Raw genomic sequence first — 23,134 nt, forward strand, 5'->3', positions numbered from 1 at the left:
TTTCGTGTGGACGTGTGGTGTTAATAATATTATTTTAAGTTTAAAATGGAAAAGTGGTTGAAAGAAAATTTAAAATCAGATACTTCTACTTCAACTAGTAACATAAGATTTCCAGAAACAGATAATTCTAGTTCAACAACCAGCAAAAGAAAAAATGAATTTTTACCAGCAAACAATAAAAAAAAAAACGCAAGTACAATTCAGAATAATATATATAAAATTTGGTTTAATTGCATCATGCGTAAATAAGGAAGAACGACCGATGTGTGTCATATGTTCAAATACACTCTCAAACGATTGCATGAGACCTGGAAAATTAAGTAGACATTTAATTACTATGCACCCCGAACACCAAAATAAAACGTATTATTTTTTTGAAAGAAAAGCATCAGAACAAAGTCGGCAAGTAGTTATTTTTGATAAACATACTAATTTAAATAAAACACTTCTTAAAGCTTCTTTTGAAATGACTTTACTAATTGCTAAAGCTAAAAAAAGTTTTACTATTGGAGAAAACTTGGTTTTACCTGCAGCAATAAAAATATGTGAAATTGTACACGGTGATAAAATTGCAGATGCATTACGGTCCATCCTTGTTTCTAATGATACTATTAAAAGAAGACTAGACTGTATGGGGGATTATATGAAATCTCAATTATTAATTCAAATTAAAAATAGTTACACTTTTGCAATACAACTCGATGAATCGACAGATCTTACAAATAATGCCCAGTTAATGGTATTTGTGAGATATCAATATAATCTAGAAATAAATGAATTTATACATCTATACATTTTAATAATTTATTTGTGTGAAATTGTGAAATTTGTCCATGTAAGTATAGTATATTAGTATATCATTGAAAAAAATAATACTGATGATCTTTTTTTATTTATTTTTTGCTTTTACATCCATGGAAGGGAGCCTTGACAGTTTTACATTAAATTTAGGGGGCCCTATAACAAAAAAGGTTGAGAAGCACTGACTTAAGTGACCGATACGTATGTCTGTGAAAGTAGATAATTTGGGCAAAAAAATTTACTCAAATATAAAAATATTTCAATCTAGAAACTTATCAGTTGTAACAATCATAAAAGAGCGCTTCTATACATGCATTTCTTTCTTTTTTTTTACATTTAGTCACATTGTGCACATAATAAGTGCATGATAAATAAACATGACGTGGTTCATGGCGTGCAATTCAGATAGAACCTCCAAGAGACGACATTCAATTCGGACAGACCCCTCCAAAAGACGGCATGCAATTCGGACATTTTTTTTTTTTGCATGCATGCAATTCGGATGCAGCCATGAAACCGTTCAAGCATATAAAACGTGCTAGTTATCTATTTTTCAGGACTGATTTAAGGAAGAACACATTGATTAGTACAAATCTTATGTAGGCGTAAAATATCAGAAACTGTTATTTAAATTATAACTTACCCAGATAACTTGTATTAAATATCCCAATTTCCATCCATCTAGAAGTTCTTTCAGTTTATTTTTTTCTTCAAATGAAACAACAGCTTTTTTGTTTTCCAAAACACATTCTTCTTGATTTGTATCATCAACCAAATTATTCAAAGGTATATGTATATCATGTTGAATATCAAAAGAATTTGAGTTTTGAAGTTCGGTATACTGTGTATCCGTGTCATTATAAATATCCATACTATCACTCAAAAACGTTTCAAATAAATTATGTCCACTATTCATTTCAAACTATTAATAAATACATATACAATTTTTTGTTAGTATAAATGTATTATTATTGTACAACAAATTGTTACACTATATTAATTAAGGGTATATTATTAAAGCTAAACCTATACATACTATATACAATATTATTTAATACACAAAAAAAAAAGAATGATGTAAACTAATATTTATATACAATTTGAATTGTGAAATTTGGTTAAATTACACACTAAGATGGTATTGTTTAGTAGTATTCTTTAAGTCTAATCATTAATTTCCCATTAGGAATTTGATGAATATTAATTGGTGGACCACTGAACTGTTCAATATTTATTAGACTTTTAGCAATTATAGACTTTTTACTATCAACTTCATATGCTTTAAAGTGTAAATTATAAGATACTAATTGAATTTGATGCACAGTAAATAATACTACATTATTTTGTAAAACAATTATTTCAAGGATTTCATACAAACAGACTTCATTTATAAAATTAGTAACATAATTACCTATTTTATAATCTGTGCCCTTAAAATTAATCTTTGAGTAACTGTTAAAAAAATTAGATGGTATATTGAGAGTATTAAAAACAAATTCATTGTGTTTAGAACTTATAATATTTTTCATAGCTACAGCGACTATTTGATTAGATTCATCATTTAATAAAAAGTGTGCAAATTTAAACTGATATTTTTTGGCTAATGACAAACAGATATTTTTTCGAGAGGTTATTGCTCTAGCATACATTTTAAACTCTTTATGCTTAGCCTCGTAACGATAACACCAAAAATGTCTTGGAGGACCGGATTTTAAGGATTATAGATGGATAATGTGTCAACAAATGATGCTTGGGCTTCAAGCTATCATGAAAAAATGTGATATAATTTGAGTTATGTTTATTAATTAAACTTTAAATGAGGAATAGAACCTTGCTTCAGTTTATAAATTAGTAAAATTTCAATTATCTCAAGAAAAGTGAGAAAAAAGTTCCAAACTTCATCATCTTCAGGTACCAAATCGCCTATCATCAATGAAAAAAAATTAACAAAACACATCATTTGTCTTGCTGACATTTTTAAATGAATTTTTTTTAAATGATGTGTTTCAATGGAAGGAGAAGAATTTTTTTGCTCTAAGGCATATGAAAAATTTTGTTTTCTGAAGTTTATAGTTTCTAACGACATTATTTTAACTTTTTCAGTATAGTAAATAATTAAATGACACATGTTGTAGTGAGAAATTCTTTCAAATATATCATGCATTACATCTACACAATAATTACTTGTAACATGATATGAATTGATCTGATTCAAAATACTTAATTTATTAACACCGGTTTGTGAAAAATAATTTTTTTCTACATCATCTGTGTAATTGTGAATATTACGTAGTAAAGTTTGGTCCTCTTCAGTTAAATAATGTGATACATTTTTATGTACTTTACAAAATCTACAAAAATAGTTAGCAGAGAAAGATTTACTGAAATCACAAATACAGTTGAGTCCCAGATTATCACCAGTTATTAAACCAAGAATAAAATAAATTAGTTTTGGTCCATCAGAAGTATTGATTATAAGCCCATCTTCTGCCAAAGAATTTATATCTTCAATCAATTTTTTAAAACATAAATCATTTCCAAATGATTTCAAGTCCTTAGATTTTAAGAGAGCAGCAAGAAAAATATGTGTAAGTTTTGAACTTTGTTCAATTAATGGAAAACTATAATAAACTGCTGAAATAGAATTTCACATGGATTTAGATCCTAGTGGATTATTTATTTCATAATCATCAATATATATGAAAAATGGCATCACTAATTTATTTTGAAAAGAAAGTATTTTTTCTTTCCATAAGGATCTTTGAACAAAGTTGGACAGATTATAATTTTCATTAGAGACTGAAGAATTAATTAAATTATCATAACGTTTAAGTGCAAAATCAAGATTGTTATTTTGTTCAAAGTATTTTTTAATTTGGAATTTCAATGGCATCGAAATCCCTTTAATACTTAGTTCATCATACATTGTTTCACCATTATGACTTACTAATTGTATTTCATTGTTAATTGTAACTTGTTGCAATTTGTCACTTAAGTAGTTTGTAGCTAACCAATTATTTAAGACATGTTCAGTTTTACAATATTTAAAGGGATCTGAAATCGATGAAATAACTGTAGAAAATTTTGATAAAATCAATGGGTCTTTAATTTAATTTTTAATCATATTTTTCAATAAGAAAGTAATGGGTTTTATGAGTTTTACTTCTATATCATCTTTAATGTTAAGCACATCACTTCTACAAAAGTTGTTATTATTATGCAAGTTAAGACAGAATTGTATAGCTAACCTATGAAACTGTTTAATACTTTCATTAAAATCAAATACATTTTCACTAGGTATTTGAGGTGTTTGATCAAATGTATTGTTAACTATATATAAATCATGTGTATTGACATTATCATTTAAATGAGAATTTAACTCTGAATTACTACATTATAATATTTCATTATTTTCTAATGTATCAATGTGTTTAATTAGAACATGTTTTTTAAAACTACTTAATGTTTGAAATGATTGAGAACAATTATTTTCTTTACAAGTATAAGTGCTGTACGGACCAAGGATATGTATTATTTTATAATGAACGACAAGAGATGCTAATGTGGGCAGTGGCGTAGCCAGCGGGTAGGCCTGGTAGGCCCGGGCCTACCCACTTTTTTCCAAAAAAAAAATTTTTATCCTATTAAATATGTAGTATATATGACTATAATAATATAATATGTATTTAAAAATTAAAATAATAGAATTAATATATCGTAAATACGGTTTTAATTAACGAAATTAAATCCTGATAGTTTTTAATCGGTTCTTAAAATCAGTTAAATAATGACACGTCTTTTATTTTGAGTGTTATGGTTTAATAACCGACCAATTCCTGTTAATCGGCATCCGTCGAAATGTATAGTGTATAATATAATATTATAGCCCGACAGCCCGTATTTGCCCGTTACCTACAATATGATAGATATTAATCTTATCCATTCAATTGACGATTATTTCCAAAAATAACGAGACGGTAATATAAGTTTTTGTCGGATAGATATGCTTGCGATTGTCGATTAGTTTAATACTAATCGCACTGCTTCACTGCGAACGCCTTTAGTACAACGTAGTGACTAGTGATTATATTTCGCTTTTATTTTTACTTAGTCCGTCGCGTTGCTCATTTTCGAAAAATGGAACGTTTTTTAATCACATCAGGTAATTCAAAATCAACTGCTGTTTCAACTGTTTCGGAACCTAATGACCCTGGATCAAGTGCGCGTACTCCAATATCAGATACAGATATACAGTTGAATTCAAACATTTTTGATATTAGTGTAACTTGTGAGGATACCGCTGTACAACCTGTCATCAGTTTTCCTCGTACTCTAATATCTGGGAAGCAACGTAGCTTTCAAAGCAGTTGGTACAATAAGTATCCATGGTTGGAATACTCAATTAAGATGAATGCCGTATTTTGTTATTATTGTCGTCATTTTCCTTCTTATTCGCAAATTGAAAAAGATGTTCTAATTACTGGTGGATATTCTGATTGGAAAAATATAAGTAACATGACTAAAAAACATGATAATACTACTTCACATAAAAATGCAATTGCTAAATATGGCGCATGGCTATCAACCAAAAAAAATGGATCAGTTTCGACTCAAATAAATAAACAAGTCAAGGAGCAAGTTATAAAAAATCGAGCTATTTTAACAAGTGTAATAAGGTGTGTTTTATATTGTGCACGGCAAGATATTGGACTACGAGAACATTTAAGAGAAAGAAAAGAAGAATTCAATAGTGAAAATTATGATGCAAGTTTGTGTTCACGTCATGACGTAAATGAAGGTAACTTTTATGAAATTATAAAATTACTTTCCATCGAAAATGAACATTTTAAAACAAATTTTAATTTATTACCTAAAAATAGCAAATACATATCGCCTGAAATACAAAATGATATAATAAAAGCTACTTCAAAGCTTGTATTACAATTAATAGTAAATGAAGTTCATATTGGGAGCCAGATATTTAGTTTAATTGTAGATGAGGCTAGAGATCAGTCAAAAATTGAACAAATGAGTATTTGTATTAGATATTTGTACGATTTAAAAATTAAAGAAAGATTTTTAGGTTTTGTCGAATTGAAAGATTTAAATGCTCAAGCACTGTGTGATGGCATAATATTTTTTTTTAAATAATGTTGGTTTAGATGTTTCAAATTGTGTAAGTCAATCATATGATGGTGCGTCAGTAATGTCCGGAGCTTTTTCTAGTGTTCAAACAAAAATAAGGGAATTAGCACAAAATCCATGTCCGTATATTCATTGTCATGCTCATAGGTTAAACCTAGTTCTAGTTGATGTAACGAAAAATATTCAAGAAGTAGATGAAATACTTGGTTTATTAGAAGCTATTTATGCATTCCAATCGGTATCTACAATTCACCATCATGCTTTTTTACATGAAACTAAGTATAAAGTACCACAAATTGTGAAATAAGGTGGGTTTCAAAACACAAGGGTATTACATTTTTTAAAAATCATTTTACTGATATTTTAAAAGTTCTTAATGCATTTAGAGAAAGTACTAAACAACAAGAAGCTGCAGAGGCAAAGGGGTTGGCCATACAGTTTGCTAAGTTTGAAGTTATCATAATAATTGTGTGCTTAAACGAAATATTAAATATCATTAATTGCTTATCAATTAACCTGCAATCAACTACTCTTGATATAAAACGTTGTACATTTTTAATTAATGCAACAAAGCAACAAATATTAGAGTTGCGTAATAATGAGAAGTTTTTTGAACTATATGAGCAATCATTGGTTATTGCTCAAAATTCTAAAATACCTACGCCATCAAGTGATAATTTGTCATCAAATAGAACACGGCAAAATTCAAGTACTTTGGCCGATTATTATGTAACTATTACCACTGGTAAAAGAATGGCTTATTCATCTGATGACATGAAAACAGAGCAAAAAATAATATTTTTTAATATTTTAGACGTAATATATTTCGAAATGAACCGGCGTTTTAATACAAATGATGATATGTATGCAACTTTAGAAGCTTTAGACCAAAATTCATCAACCTTTTTAGACAGTGAAATAATTTGTCGTTATGCTGAAACATTTACATTTTATCGATCAAATGAATTTATTACCAAATTAAAATGCCAATGTCGACTGGGAAAAACCTTATTTTTATCTGTATCTGATATTTTTGAATTATATCAAGAAGTAAAAAAATACAAAGTTGGATTTGAAGAATTAACAAAAATTATTGAAAATGTTTTGGTAGTTCCAGTATCTAGTGCCTCAGCAGAAAGGAGTTTCTCGACGACGAAAAGAGTAAAAACATATCTAAGGTCAACGATGACAAGTAGCAGACTAAATAATTTAACTTTGCTGTCTATTGAGAGAGAAATAAGTGGAAAATTCATAGAAAATCCATCTGCTGTAATTGACGAATTTGCATCAGTGAAAAAAAGAAAATTGGAATTTTCAATCTAAAACTATTTTAATAAAGCTATACCTATATCTTTTTTATTAATTTAATTTTTTACTTTTAGTTGTACAACATAAAATAAATCCGTGTAATATGCCTATAATAAATGTATAATACCTATACGGTATTCTGATACTTTTTTATTTTATAAAACTATTCATTAGTTATCCTTACATCAAAATATCGGGCCTACCCAGAAAAAAGTGTCTAGCTACGCCACTGAATGTGGGTATTTGTTCTTCACAAATAAAACAAATTATATTGGATTAAGGCCTAAACAACATTTATATATATGAATATATTTTTTATTCCGTAATAAAAATTAATTAGATAATTTTATAAACAACAACTAACTTATATAGATACTTATAATATTTAAATTACCTACCAGATAATCCAATCTACTGAGTTTAAAATGAATAACATAGGTAGATGCAGGTACTGTATTCTGATGACAGACGAGTGATGAGTTCAAAACAAAATAAGAATAACTACTTAAGAATAAGAAATAAGAAGTTATGACAATATTTTTGCATTAACGATTTATATAAAAACATTCTAAAACCACAAGAATATATTGTTAAATTAAACAAAAATCTTATCACGAATAACAATATTTCCTGTTAACATACTACTGGTAACTATTTTTAGACATATTAATGCGGGTTTTTACGTCAGAGGAAATTATAGTACGAGTGATTAAATTCAAACATGGTATGATTGTAAAATTAACAATATATTTAATATTTGAATAAACGCTATTTATTAATTTAACAAACAGTGTTATTGAAATCAATACTTTAATTGTCAAATAACAACGTACTTTATGATCATATTGTGATTGAAAAATGAACAATACGTTTAATATATTTTAATAAACGCTTCTTTTTAATTCAACAAACATTTGGTGAAATCAATACAATTATTGTTAAAGAAGTACAAACTCTATGATCAAATTTTGATGAGGTGAATTTGTTAATTTTACCATTGGTATTTAGTTCTGTGTGTCATGCCTAAAACGCGCGCCCAACCAGACCAGCCGCACACCAGATCACCGCAGAGCAAACAAGGGCACCCGTACCCTTGCCGCCCAGGGAGCCCTCACCGGTACCCGGGCCGTCAAGGGTAACTCCGACACCGGTTGTGAGGGAAAGGGTGGAGGCACAGCAGGCGAGGAACAAACGAAAGTTCCAGAAGCTGAAGGAGAAGTGACAGGCAAGGGAACACAACGCGAGCCGGCAACCGCGGCTCGCCAAGCTACCCGCGCCAGTCTCCGAACCGGAGGCCGCCAGCGCACCACCGTCACAACCCACACCACCAACGGCGATTGAGGTGGACCCACCGGTGGCCAAGGGACAGAACCCCAAGGAGCCGGAAACGTCTACCAGCCAGGTGCAGCAAGACCAAGCGCCCACCGCGGATTCAGCCGTCGTGGACGCGTGACTAGCCGCACCAGGCCTGTCGCTGGAGAAGCTGCCGGAGATACAGTACAACAACAGGTCGTTCTTTACTCCGGCCGGGTCCCCCAACCGACCATAAAAAGAACGGGGAAGGCAAGCCTACCTCAAGCACGCGCAAGAGGTAGAGCAACGTTCACGACGGGACGCTGGCGCCGCCGGTACAAGTGTATCCCGTCTGACGGTTTGGCGGGGGAGTATGACACGGTCCGCAACGACAACCAGTACAAAGTACAGGTGCCGCATCGACCAGTCTACGCTCTTGTCAACCGCCACCACGGGATACGACCGCGTGACAGTCGACTCTCCCGCCGCGCCACAACGGCACAAGGCGGGACGGGAAGTAAAGTCGCGCCGGACGCGTACCGGCCGCCGCCGGTCTGCAACTCGATCACCGACCGTCGTAGCGACACAAGCGTCATCACCATTGTTTTTTTTCTAAGTGTCACACTTAATACTTATTGTCAATATATTGGTATTGGTTTCAAACGTGTTACGATAATATACAACCACCGTAATAAACGTGAACTGTTATAATCATAAAACAACGCGTTGTTTTGATTTACCCACGACTATCACACCTTGACCGGCCGACGCTCCACCACCTCAGCACCCGCATCGCCGTGTCATTTTATCGCTATTTCCAATCTATTTCATGATAATTAAAATACTATTATGTAAAATGTATGTTTATTTTTACAATAACATGAGTATATTTTTGAAGTTTTCGGGTTAACCCGGACCGAACTAAGAACTAATCGATTACAGATAAAACTATAATCATAAGAGCATTATAATTTATGACAATATTACATTTTATTATTTTGCGGTTATAGACATTTCAGACGTTTCAGTTAAACAGTTACAGTGTTTGAGACTGAAGTGTTTCTTAAGTTTCTTTCAAGTTTTAAATATTTAAATAGGTAAATTTAAATTTAAAAATGACAGAACCTGAATCCATCGAATCTACGTCATATGAAGACAATGATGACACGACTCATCAAAATGTACAAAAATACATGAAATATGTAAAGGTTAGGTAGGATTATTTTTATCAATATATTGAATAGGTGTCATGTTTTAAGTACTCACGTAATTCTGATTTTTTTTTTAAGATTTAACATTCAATTTATTGAAATAACACAATTATTAAATTTTTTATTTGCCATGTTTATTATTATAATATTTAATTTTTATTTTATTATTTAGTACTTTCAATTCATAGTACAATAAATTAAGTAAATAAAGTGGTCCATTACAACTATATAATTTTTTTTCATATTATTATATTAAAATGTGATTCATACATTGATTCAGTTAATTTTTATTTTCAGATTGATTATTAAAAAATTTTAGTTGAAAATGTATTTGCTAAGAGGCTAAGAAGAACACGAGCTGTATAAGTTAAAAAAAAGAAAAGCTTTTATTAAAAATTAATAAATTAAAAAAATCAGATGACTAATCATAAAAAAATATATTAAATAGGTATATATATATATATACTTTTATGTATAAAAATATGTTATATAAATTATTATATTCATATATCTTATATTTTATTCTAATTTTTAATTTCAATTGTTACGTTATTTAAAATTTTAAATACTATTCTTATTACTATTTCAAATATATATACCTGTAATCTATAAATATTATATTTTTAAAGAAAAATTTTAATTAAAACTTATACCTATCACCTATTTTACAACTATTTGTATATTTAATATTATTTAAGAAAAGTGTCTGATAATGTATCCTCCTAGAAGCAGCACCGATGATTTCTCCATTGAGATTATTATCTCTAAAAGGATCATCAACTTCATCATCATTGTCTTCTATATTAAGTAATCTTAATTTTAAACTTATGTTGTATAAAACAGCACAAGCTACAATAATTGAAACCGAAGTCAGTGTGGAGTTGGCAAGACCTCTTCTTAAGCAAGGAAATTTTCTTTTCCACACACCGAAAACTCGTTCTATAATATTCCTCGCTTTAATTTGTGCTTTGTTATAGTTTTTTTCTGAATTGGTAATAGGATTTAGAAGTGGAGTGAAAAGATATGGTTTACAAGCATAGGTAACCTATAAAGTATAAACACTAAATAGGTAAAACTGTACCTATAGTACGTATTTTATAGGTCTATTGTCTGTATAAAAATAAATATACCATTATCTCCTAAAAGCAGTAAATTATTATTATTACGGAAAAAGAAAGTGCATGCACGACTTGCATTGAAGATAAAACTATCATGATAACTTCTTGGCCATCGGGCCACCACATCATATATTTCCATTTGAGGACCACAAACCACTTAAAATTTTTTATAAGACACTTATTAATTTTTGTAATCATTGGTTTTATAAATTTGAAAAAATTTTTATGTTGTTACTTGGACAAATTAAAACCATCCTTTTCTATTTCTAAAAACTTCCCTATTAGGACCACCCGGGTTTTGTGTCTTTATATGGGTACAGTCAATACCAGCACCAACTCCGGGCATTCAAGCGACATCGTAAAATTTCTGTTTCACAACATCCCACTCATTTTGTGTTTGAGGAAATTTAATGTAGTTTCTGGCTTTAGTAGCAATTTGGTGGGAAATTCTTTTAATAATACTGGACACAGTACTTTGATGAATCCCTCTCAGATAACCACAGACAGCCTATAATGATATATTGATACTACACAAATCTAAAAATAGCTACAGGATGCTGGATGATCAACTTAAGTGTTAACACTCATTATTAAGTTTTAACTTTTTTAAAAAAATTTTTTATATAATTGAAGGCAATTACAAAACATTTCTGAAAATATGCAGTTTTTTGAAACAAAATCAAATTACCTACTTATAAATACCTATATAAAAAAATAATGTTCAATAAAGTAAGAAATTTTCAAAATAATGAGTGGAGACACTTATAAATGGTTCACCCGGTAGATCGGTACTTTTTTTTAAAATACAGTTAAATATTAATACAGTTTTTTTTAAACCAAACTACCTGGAAATTTGACGTAGCATAAAAACGAAGTGTAGTCAATAATTGTAGACCAGTAGGAATAGGTAATCCACGTTTATTCCTGTAATTAATATTTACTAATTGCAACAAATGTTCAAGTACAATTCTTTTTGGAAAACGGTAACGTTTAAAAAATTGATCACCGCTATATAATTCGAATGGGTCATCGACATTACGAAGATACCTTCTTGGTATATAATTATTATCATCATCTATATAAATTTCAATATACTCCAAATAATTCACAAAATTTAATATATCATCCATATTAACGACTAGACGTATGCTAATTTAATTACTTTTTTAAGACAAATTTAATAGTATAGAAAATTGTTAAGTGGTTGGTACTTAATTGTTGTAGTATTGCGATTAAGGCTATCAAGCTGAACACAAATGTATCACATAAGGTTTATGTGGTGGAAATTGACCACATAACTTTATGTGTCCATTAATAATGGAATTCTCCCATAAAAATGACTATGCAACGTGACATTGTTATCAATCACATAAATAACAAATACATAAGTACTATGGGTCACATAAATTGACTGTGCATACTTGCATTAGCTGTGTTAGCAGTTAGTGCTTATCAATAGTATAGTAGTTTAATAAATTTGGCACTTTACAGTTTTACACTTTTGCAGTATTATGACTGTATAGTGTATACTCCATAACGATTGTTGTGTACTGCATGATTAACTAACTTTAAAGTAAGTTAATCATGGTGTACTGCATACTGCTATGGACTAGCGTCCCGCATTGTCTAGTTCATGGTTAACTAGGTACCAGCTGAACCAAGCTAGGGTAGGGCAATAAGGTTGACGCGGTCCCGCGTAATAGCCGTTTGAATTCAAACGGCCTGTGCGCGGAAATCCACGCCGTCTATTCTCTCTGTCAACCGCCAATCGACGGCGGTCGACAGCGACACGCGATAAGCGCGCCTGGAGATGTCGATCGCCGGTACCGCGAACCGGCTTGTAGAAGTCAGTTCTACGACCGCGCTAAGAGTGACACGCACACCACGCACCTACCGTCCTCGCCGTGTCGCACACACCTCACCAAACCATACATTGTGTTTTTTTTTGCTATCGCGCATTCATTCTTTTGTTTGTCGTAGTATTTTTTTTTTGTAAAAAAAATAAAACTAAGCATCGCACCTTTGCGACCAATACAACGTGTGCTTAATTTTTTTTTGTTGTTTAACCACCATCACGCTCACCTTTGTGGGATCCGTCCAGGACCGCCACAAGGTAACATTAGGGAAATACAAAATCATGTGGGCATACGACTAAAAAAGATCATCAATAGGTGTGCACCATAGAGTAATTTATTATTATTACTTATAATTAATTATAATTTATATATATTACTCTATGGTGTGCACAGGACGTGGGGTTATGCATCAGTACAAAAGTTCCAAGAACCAATGGCCGAATGTAATATCATAATATATATTTTAACATAATAATAATAATATAATTGTCGAGGTTTGCAGCTACACGGGATGCGCATTTTCCTCGTATGTGGGTGAGTGACATTTCCGTCAGTTTAGACGATTATACCACATCCGTGAGAACAGCGACAAGAGCTAGTAGACAATGGGGAGTAGAGGGTAGTACTATATAAGAGACCCCGTATTATTCAGACGCGACTTGACCAGACTAGCCAGAGCATCTTCACGCCAGTCTGTTCTTTACTACTGATACCTGTTGATGACATGATCACTACAATACAAAAATAATACAAAAAAAAATTCGAACATTTCGATTTTCGAACACAAACATCGATATTTATATTGATTAATCGAAAACAAATCGTAGATATATAGACCTAAAATATCGATATTTTAAAAACATCGATGTATTTTGCCCATCTCTAGGGTGAATTAGCATCATAGTGGTGTGCGCCAATCTGTGGTTTTGAGCATTTGAGCCACTTTTTATTTTGATGCTATCGCTTATAAAATCAATAATAACATCATGTCTGAATAGAGTGGTTATGTACAGAGGCGGTTTGAATGTATTATACTTAGTGGTGCAAGACAATATATAGACACCCCCCCCCCCCCCCACACCACCATCATAATAGAAATTACAAATAAATATTTTTGAAAAAGTTTATAGTTTATAATTATAATAAGGCCCTTATATTCTTAACTCGACGCTTTCAATAGTTTCAGCCACGATTATCATTTATCATATGTCATTGATTAGGTACTTTATTACTTTTTGCATTTATTGAACATTAAAATTAAACATTGCGGTCAGCACATGCTCAACCAAGACCACCCACCCCCCTAACATTGGCGGTGCAGTGCACCAAAAACAGTATACTCAAATCGCCTCTGGTTATGTTTGTCTATAATTTTAAATCCAAGGAGCCTGTGATGGGTCCCAAACATGAACTAAGATATACTAAGGAATATTTCCTGCCACCTGAAATCACAGGAGTGTAAAAGCATACGCCATACACTGTACCCGGGGTTGGCACGCCTATGATTCGTTTTCAGTCCTGTTAATCTTAGTTCGTGGTTACGTTTTACATTTACCTACTATTACCATTGAGTATAGATAGTATATATACTATCTATACTCAATGCTATTACACACTCTTAATGTGCACTATCTATGTAAACTCGATTATTTTCTGAATGTGAGTATTATATACTAGAATTAGTTCCCGATAGCACCTGGCCATAGCGCCAATGAATTATGAGTTTTTATTTATATTATTTATTTATTATTATCTTAATATCAAAATTGGTTATATTATTAACAGGCGATTTTGTACGTAAGCGTACACACACACTCAGAATTTGTTCAATGAACCTGTACACCTACTGTTGAGTACTACACACAAAATATACTGGACACTCTATCGTTGTGTGTTAATGTGCGTGGCAAAATATTTCGTCAACAGGGCCTATAATGTCTGTATCCAGCCTGTGAAATAGTTATCTGTTGCAAAAAATTGCAAATGTATTGTGTATTTGTGATGTGTACAACTGTTCTAGTAATTTAAACTAATACTAACTATATTAACTATATTATATAAGTATATAAATTCTTCAAATAATATTTTATGTGAGATAGGTAAGTCAAATTAATAATTCAGAAATCCGTGTTGTAAGTTTTTCAATTATGGAACAAATGATTTCCACTTATGTAAAAAAAATGCTCCAAAATATATAGTGATTTTCATATAGGTATTGTAGAGGACTGTAGTAATCTCAATATTCAACATAGTTGAGTTAAATATAAATTATACATGTAACAATGTATGATAGAATTAATGTAGGTAAATAAATTAAATAATAATAAATGCATTGAAGTAAGTGCAAGCCTAGATCAATGGTGAAAACAATAAGTTGTTTATTAATTCATATAAATATGCTAATTTGACAGTAAAGGGGAGTAATATTAGAATATTAGCATATTACTTCACTTCACGTCATTGTTAGAACTATTATAAATAATACGGGTAGAGAATTTTTAAGCGATAGTTGCATCAGTCGAAGTTCTGCGAGCTTACAACTGTGTATATAAAATATATTAATAAATCATAATATTATATAGTAAAGTAACAAGTCAAAGTGTTTTTTCATCCAATACCAGTGGCTGATCGTGATTGTGTGATATGGTAATGCGCCACATTTTTTTTTGAAAGGTCAGTGCCCCACACCTCCACCTCTGAAAGATGAATACTACATTTATGATTGACCACACTTGTAAAATTTGACTTTGACGCCACTGAGGCACTGACCAACAATAATACTTAAATTACACATAAAATAATATATTTATTTACAAGATATAGGTAGGTATTCATAAAAAAAAGTAATAATAATACGATACATTTTTATTCTATTTTATTACACGTCAACTTTATATACAAAATCCATTCTTCTTTCTTTTATTTTAACTAATTCATCAATTAATTTTTGATTAAAACTATTATCTTCGTTAATCAAACAACTTTCTATACTTAACATAGTCAAAGCGTTGAGTCTTTCTTCACACATGGTACCTACTTCTTAAGCATGTTTTAATCCTTTTCAACGTTGAGAAACTTCTTTCGGCTTCTGAAGATGTCATTGGAATGACTACTAAAAGTATTAGCAACTTCAAAACTTCTTTAAATGTATCATCCATATTATTATTTAATAGGTAATTTATAGTAGGAATTACACCACTTAATGTACGAAAATCATCACAAGAATACATTACCTCCAACTCGGTCTTTAAACGTTCTAGAACAAAGAATGAATAGCATTCAATAGTAATATTTAAAGTTGTGAGTGGAAATTCATTTTTATAAGCTTCATATTTATCATTTTGAAAAAGTTTAGCTGCAGTTAAATGTTTGGTAAAAGCAAAATGACTTTGAGCCTGAATAGATATTACGTCACATACTTCCAATGCAGCTAACTTTTTAGAATTGATATTATCTTCTACCCTTCTTCTTATAGAAGTACTTTCAATGCCTGGATGTTGTAAAATGTGTTCACAAATATTTGTCATGTCATCACGATTTTTTGAAATTTCTTTATTAAAGAAGTCAATTGATTTTTATATTTGTACTGCGTCAGTATTTTTTGCTTGAACAACGTTATACTTAGTCAACACGATTTTATGAAAAATTGTTAACAAAAAAATAAAAGTTGCATCTGTTAAGTCTCTTAAGACCTGTAGCTTGATTAATGGTGCTATTCTATGAGGAAATACTAACAATTTTTTCCATACATTCAATTAATGACTCTTTATGTTCATCAACCGTATTGACTGTTCTTATATTGAAATTCCATCGTGTTTGAACTGCTCTAGCTTAGGCAAACGACTACCTACTATGTCACCTAAAATAGCTACTCTTTGAGGAGAGTTAGAAAAAAATACTAGAATTTCAGATAAATTAGAAAAAAATATTTTAATTTGTTCATCTTGTGATGTGGGCTGGAGTAACGTTACCCCAGCCCCATCCAGAGAAAATTCGACTTTCCGGGAAAACCGTTAGAGCAGGAATTCCGGGGTTGGCGGCAGGAATTGAGCACTAATTACTGACGCAAAGGTCCATTTTTTTTTGCATATTTTTGCATATTTTGGACATAATGCATATAATTGCATATTCATAGATTTTTTTTAGAATTCGATATTGTTTAACTAACATTTTTTAATTTTTATAAGTTATTGTTAATTTTAAATGGTACTTCACGAAACCGACAGTTTTTGGTTTATCCGTTGAATTTTCGTAAATATATAGCATAACTACTACCTATTTTATCTTAGGTCGGATAATATCTGTTAGTTACCTAATCGTTGATCGGACGACTGGTAGAATTACTTACACATTGTTATACAGTGAGACAGTACAGAATAATTGTATTAGTACTTTGTGTGTTGCGTAAATGTAAGGACGTTTATACTTAATAATTTGAATGGTTCTAATAACAGTGTCCAGTATGCTGAAAGTTCAAAGTGAAAGTGCCAAGTTAGGTCTAATTAAACTAATGTTTAATGTAATAATATGAGCTAATAATAAGTAATAATAATAAATTATGAATTATAATAAATAATAATAAAAATTTGTTTTTGCATATTTTGGTAAATAAAATGCATATTTTACAATTTTTTATTGCATATAAATCCTAGCCCTAATGATCAGCTATATGTTAATATTGTAACAATCCACAGTAAAGATATCCCACATTTATATTGTATTCTTATATACCAATCAATATTATAATTTGTGCATTAAACATTTATATTATATTCAGACACATATTGAACAATATAGTATATATAGTATAGTATATAGTATATATAGTATATTTTGTATATATTTAGATTTTGTATATATTTAGATTTAAATTTTATATGCAATGTAATGTAAAGAAGAAAATATATGTAAATGAATTCATTAGACAATGCATCAATTGAATTTTTTGGTTTTATTTCCAATTTTTTAAGTTTCCTTTGCCACAGTTGGTACTCTTCTATTATTAAACTATTACCATTTAAATCTTCTTCGTTAAATTCACCAATTTTTTTAATTCTGCTTTTGTAGAATTCTCGTCAAAAGTGAGTGCATAATGGATATATTTTTTTTACAGAGTTCACGTGTAAATAAAATAGGTAGTACCTACTTCTTTGTTCAAATATTTAACAGTATTTATGATGAATAACAAAATTACATATTTTTTAATTACTGAATAAGCAACATGGATATAAAAAAAATGTAAAATAAAACAAGCTGATGCGTTAGACCTCTCGGCCACCTCGTCCCCTATTAAAAAATTTTTTTAACAAAACACTTAAAATATCAATCTTACTATTTTGTAACATACTTTATGATTGATTAATAGTAAAAATATTAAAAATATTACGGTATTTAATACTAAAACACAGCCATTACTTTGGTATTTAACTAATGGCAACTTTTGACAGAGTACCTATACATATAAATAAACTAGTTTCATAATTTGAAGTTTCATTACAATGCTCTTCATTTATCATGCACTTTAAATGATAAAGGCAAGAGCAAAATTCACACTCCAATCCTTTATATAATTCACATAAATTTGTTTTGCATTTATAACATAGCCCTGAATCTTTATATAATATAGCTGATGTATTGAGATCATTACTTACATTTGTCAATGGCTCATCTAGAGCTCCACTTACAACTGTTTCTGCCACATCTTTCCTAGGTACATCTTTCCATCTCTCCTTAAATATATTCTTTATGATATTTGACAGAGTACGATTGGGTTTATTAGAATTTGGTGTGGTAGTTTTAGTAACTTTATTTTCAAGTCTTTTTTTTCTTTCTATGATACTTCTTTTAGCATATTCTTTTTGCTCATGAATTTGTTGCCAAATTTTGGAAGATATGATATAAGGTATTCTTTCTATAGTACGTCTGCCTTTTCTCTGTGGTGTAATAGGCTAAATTAAGCATTTATCAAGTGGAGATATTTGTAATGACTTTTTAATTACATTACAAGGAAGTGTACTACTTTGTGCAGATAAAATCTTAAAGTTAGCATCATCACTTTTTGTATCAATAAGAGTATCATTATAGCCTTTAGGTGTATTTAAAATGTTTATTTCAGTTTGAATAGGAGAAATAGTAGTATCTGATAAATTATTATTATCGATAATTACTTCGTTATGGTCCTTACATAAACTAAAAATATTTTTATCTGCTTCAAAAGAATATACCTAAAATAAGAATATATATATATAATTCTATATTATTATATACAGAATATATAATAATTATCTGCCTGATCTGGAATATCATTATATTGGATCATGTCTGTACTAGGAATCCGGTTGAATTTCAGTTTGTATAATATCTTGATATTCATTTGATATATATTTTTTATTACTGCTACTTTTAATTAAATTATATATTATAGATAAAGCTAGAAATTCTTAAGATAAGACTAGTTTCTGAAATTTTACTAATTTGATCAAATTTTGAAATAATTTCAGAACCAACTTCATCGCAAAATGTATTAAAATTAAAATTTTGAATATTCCATTCTTCCTCAGTACTATGATAGTCAATTACCTGGTCCAATATTGGAGCGAAATCTTTTTTCAGCCTCGTTCAAATTGTTCTGATTTTTACGCCATTCAAAGACTCCATTTTTCCATCCTGACTTTAATGGACGGAATGCAGCAACATCAGCAGGTTGCAAAATTCTTGTGGAATTAGGATATAATGCAATTAAAATAATTTTCAAGTCCAAACATAGTTGACTGAGTTGATAAATTAGATGACTCTTATGTCCATTCACAAATAGTATGACGGGGAGTTGTATTTTATTTTGTAGTAGAAAGGAATAAAATATATTTAAAATTAATTCATAAAAGGTTTCGGACTTCATCCATTCAGTATCTGAATGTCCTACTTCCCAATTTTCAGGTACGGAATTTATAATATCTTTCAGGTAGGCGTTTGTAGTTATATATCACCATTGGGTGACACATTAAGCCTTCAACATTAAAAGTAAACATAACTGTCAAGTTTTCTTTCGAATTTCTAACTGCCACTTCATATATATATATCTTTTGAGCCGTTTGGTGCTAAAACAGTTTTGGTTTTGGGGCAAAGAGCAAAGCCACTTTCATCTCAATTAAATAATGGAGATGGATCGTTTAAAATATCATCTAAACCTTCTTTTATCAGGTACCCATATATATGTAAACCATTTTTTTTATACCTTTTTCACTTACACAAGCACTGGCAATAGTTACATGTTCGCTTGTACGGACAGAAATTGTAGGATGACGTTTCATAAAGGATTTGTACCAGCCAACGCCTAAAAAATTAATGAATATACTTGTAAATATATTAACTTAATAAACAAATAACTATTAATTATAAATGTCATAAATATATACCAGATAAATTATTTTTAAGTGGATTGGGTCATTCATTTTAGTCAAAAAATAATTTCACACTGAGCTGGAGATCTTCTTTTCTACGTGGAAATCCTTTTAAACTGCATTTGAGTATTCAATTTTCCAATATAATTTCTTCCTCTTCACTTAAGACAGCAGCTGGACCACAAGTTTTTTACATTCTGGATTTTTTATCTTGTGTTGTAAAGTTGATCTTGAAAGTGCAAATTGTTGAGCAGCAGCTTTTTTGGACAGCCCATCATTTAATACTGTATTGATAGCTAAAGCTAAATTAACTTCTGGAAACGTATTACGTTTTCTTGGAATTTTTGCTATTGAATTAATGTTATATCAGTTAGGTAATATAAATAAAAAAACTAAAAAGGCCATCTCATTAACTTATCAAACATTTTAATTTTAAACAAAGTTATAGGTATGCCAAAATTATAAACTATGAAGAATTTGTAAGAATGTGGTTATTGGCACTTGGGCCAATAACTGACAAAAACAATATATTGAAACTGATTATGGGCACACTTACAAAAAAATTGAAGGCAAAAAAAATATTAAACAAAATCAAGAGTTTTCATCAGAAATATTGTAAGTAATCATTTCATACACGAATGGTTAAAAAAAATTAATTACGGCATCATAATATTTAATATTTTTTCTTATTTATGTGATCAACCCAATGATTCCATATGCTATCAATTCTTATAGGAAATTTTGTTTTCAATCCATTGGTGTCACTGTTATAATAATAACGTGATCAGTGATAGTGTTATTATCCGTTATTATCAAATTTTTTCAAGCGTTTCGACGACAACTACTCTTAGTTTTATTTGTTCAATTTTCGGTAAGTAGTTTATATTTTATTATACTTGCAATTACTTTTTCTTAGGTAAAATACGCAGATTATTCGGAAAATGTCTTTAGTTTAATTGTATTATTGTTATTTTTTCTGTAACGATAATGTTATATGATGGTTCCAAATGGCATCACTAGTTCTATACAAGTATATATTATATACTGTGTAAACATAACTTTTATTTTGTCTAATACATTTCTACTATGGCTCTAAATGATACGGGAAAAGAAAACCTCTTACGAGGAGTTATGTCAGACATTGAAGATTTCTGTAATGATGATGAAGATGATATCGATGAAGAAATAATTATTGCTGAACGCATTGCTGAAATAAACGAGTTTACCTATTGATATTAATAACGCTGAATGGACCATTTGGTAAATAAATTCTAGTTTTTATAATGTTTATTATTTCTATAATATTTTTTTTGACTTCAGGAAAGAGAAAAATGCCTCTTAAACGGTGAAATGGCTCTAACACAAGATTTACGAAACCCAAGCGAGGACAATACTGCCGAAATTGATGAAGAAGATGATGAACAGCAGTTACCAGCTAATTGGATTACAGTTTCTTGGGAAAATCACAAATACCCATTTAATTGTATGATGTCTCCCCCCCCTGTAGAACTACATACTCCATTGGAATATTTTAAACAATTATTTTACCCAAAAATTGTTGAAAATATTGTTTACCAAACTAATTTGTATTCGGTACAAAAAAAAGGCAATAGCATACAAACAGTAATGAAATTGAACAATTCTTTGGTATGCATATGTGTATGCCTGTCATCAAAATGCCTACTTACAGAATTTATTGGGTACAATATACAAAATATTCTATGATTAGTGACATAATTCACTGCTTTACGTACCTACATATGTACATTTTAATGACAACACTAATTATTTTTAATTTACAGATATTAGACATGATAAACTTTTTAAAATTCGGCCTTTTATTAATGGCATACAGCATAATTTTATATTAATCAAACCTGAAGAACATTTGGCAATAGATGAAATTATAACCTTTTAAAGTTAGAAATTCTATGAAGCAATACAATAAATCAAAACCACATAAATAGGGCATTAAAATGTTTGCTTTGGCTTCAAAATCAGGTATTGTAAATGGTTTTGAAATTTATGTTGGCAAAGGGACAGTTAGGCCAAATACTAATCTTGGGCTGAGTGGAGATATTGTAATTCGTTTATCTGAAATAATACCTAAGAACAAAAATTTCAAGATGAGTTTCTACAACTGGTTTAATTTTACAGTTTGATAGTAAATTTAAAAAGTCTTGGAATTTTAGGTGTTGGAACTGTCAGTATAAGAGGGTCAGTTTGAAAATGATAAAAACCTCAAAAAGTTAAGAAGAGGATCTTATGACACAAAAATCGATACCACAAAATATGCAATTATTGCACGTAAATGGTTTGACAATAAAATTGTGCATTTACTTTCAAACTAAATATCAGGCTCAACGCTGGTCAGTTACACATAAGTCAAGAATACCAATAGAAAGGCCAGCTATATTCAAAGAGTAGAACTCTTTTATGGGTGCTATTGATCTATGCTATACCTATATCTAACCAAACACAAAACATGCTGGTTGAGATTTATCAAACCGATATTAAATATGAACGGTATAATATCAGAATTGTTTTACATATTGTAGATATGTGTATCGTGAACAGCTGGCTTATGTAACGTCACTGCAAACGGTTGAATATAATAAAGCATGACTCTTTACTAACATTTAAGATGAAGATCGCGTTAGGTTTACTTAGGTCTGGAAAAGACAAAGTCAAAACAAGAAAATCTCATTTGACACCACCGAGGGAGAACAGATATAAGAGAATAAATGCACCAGTTCCAGATGTGAGATTTGATGGTTATCAACATTTGCCTGAACTTACTGAAGATAAAAAAAGATGTAAGTTATGTGTTCAATCATATTCAAGAACAAAATGTTCCAAATGTAATGTGGTTTTATGCTATAATTCTAGTCGAAACTGTTCCAAGAGTTACCATGAGAAATAATAAGTTACTATTAATTTATGTTGTTATTTATATTATAATACATCAACAACAAAGTTATGTTTTCATTTTATTTTATATT

At 30.2% G+C, this 23,134-nt stretch overlaps 2 pseudogenes across 1 annotated transcript in view; both read right to left on the bottom strand.

The window, feature by feature from the left end:
• Positions 1 to 23,134, bottom strand: part of LOC149061078 (uncharacterized) — a 288,522-nt pseudogene that overhangs the window by 179,315 nt on the left and 86,073 nt on the right. The window lies entirely within an intron of this gene.
• On the bottom strand, positions 8,824 to 21,337 carry LOC149061085 (uncharacterized; annotated as a pseudogene).

This window comes from Diuraphis noxia, unplaced genomic scaffold (genome assembly GCF_037042655.1).
Source record: "Diuraphis noxia isolate RWA-SAM2 unplaced genomic scaffold, SU_Dnox_SAM2 contig0001, whole genome shotgun sequence".
Lineage (NCBI taxonomy): Eukaryota > Metazoa > Arthropoda > Insecta > Hemiptera > Aphididae > Diuraphis > Diuraphis noxia.